The sequence below is a fragment of the Cebus imitator genome, unplaced genomic scaffold (genome assembly GCF_001604975.1).
Source record: "Cebus imitator isolate Cc_AM_T3 unplaced genomic scaffold, Cebus_imitator-1.0 Scaffold22, whole genome shotgun sequence".
Classification (NCBI taxonomy): Eukaryota; Metazoa; Chordata; class Mammalia; order Primates; family Cebidae; genus Cebus; species Cebus imitator.
Genome location: NW_016107337.1, coordinates 4526552 through 4528231, shown reverse-complemented (window position 1 = coordinate 4528231; position 1680 = coordinate 4526552).

Below are 1680 nucleotides of genomic sequence, written 5' to 3'. Positions count from 1 at the left end.
ATGGTTTAACTGAGTCTGAGAGTGTGTGGTCTTTGGAATACCGTTACTGCGTAGTCTCCCCCTAGGGTGCATCATCTCAGACCAGGAAGGCAAAGCTGCCGGGCACAGTAACAGGGTTGCAGTGACACCTGGGGGTGGCCCTCTCCTCCTCCGTGCTGCTGCCTTGGGACGATGGGAACTGGGAGATGCCTTGGTCGCCTAGGAAGTCTACTGCTGCTTCTCAAGCGGTTTATAAGACCCAAAGTTCTTGCCCAGTCCTGCGCATGCGAATAGAGGTGAGGTCTCTAACCAGCAGCCTCAGAAGGAACGCTTTTCACTCCAGGAGGGCAGAGGGGAGGCCGACTGCGGGAGTAAGTGGCTGTGGGGCTCACACCCCAGTTAATTCAGAGAACAGCTCCCCTCACTTCAGAGGTTGCAGACGCTGAATTAAGCTTTCTGCATTCTTCATTGCATTTCATCTTTGCAGGAGTCTCTTAGGTAGCGTTTATTTACTTTTATAGATGAGGAAATGCAAGTTCAGAGAGCTTCCCTCTAGCTTGTGAGCTGCTAGGGTTTGGGCTGTGTATGGTTTTTCTTTTGTGGCTATAACCAATTACCACAGACATAGCGGCTTAAAACGACACCAGTATATTATCTTACATATGGGTAGATCAGAGGTCTGGGTTCCCTTGGTGAAATCAAGGTGCCGTAGCATGCATTCTCTAGGGAAGGCTCTGCTTCCTGGCCTTTTCCAGCTTGTAGAGGACATCTGCATTCCTTGGCTCGTGGCTGCTTCCTCCCATCTTCAAAGCCAGCAGCTCTCTGACTCTTCTTCAGTGGTCATAGCACTCCACGATCACAGGCAGGAAGTGTTCTTTGCTTTTGAAGACCTATACAGTTTAATGAGGCCACCTATTTAATCCAGAATAATCTCTCATTTGCAAGGTCCTTAACTTTATCAAATTGGCCAAGTTCTTTTTGCCATGTAAGGCTACATATTTACAGGTTCTGGGGATAAGCATGTGAGCATCTAAGCCGGGCCATTATTCTGTCTACCATAAGCAGGGAAGTTTTTTCTTTTTTTTTAGATTTTAGGACTTCTTAAAGCATATAGGCATTAAAATTGAGTGATAGAAAACTGATAGGGTCAAATCTTCTCTTATGCCAACGAGGAAGTGTGAACAAATAAAAAGGAAAATTACAGGATCTCATAAGTAAAATACATAATATGACTTGAGTACAAATCACAAAAATTTGAAGCAAGAATATAATAGCCGGGAAAAACTGAATTCCTTTGTGATTTAATGTTTAGTCAAATGTGGAGCAATTGACTATGAAGACAGAAACAATTATTCTCCCAATTTCAATGTATTCAAAGACAAGACCCATGCAGAGAACAACATCTTTCTTTCTCTTTCCCTCCCTCCCCCTTCCTTCCTTCCTTCCTTCCTTGCTTCTTTTCTTCCTTCCTACCTCTCTTTCTTCCTCCCTCTTTCCCGCCTTTCCTCCCTCCCTTTCTCCCTCCTTCCCTTCCTCCCCCTCCCTTCCTCCCCCTTCCTTCCTTTCTTTCTTCCTTCCTTCCTTCCCTCCCCACTCCCTTCCTCCCTTCCTTCCTACCTTCTTTCCTTCCTTCCTTCATTTTACGTTCAGAAGGTACATGTGCAGGCTTGTTAAATGGGTAAGTTGTGTGTCTCAAGGGTT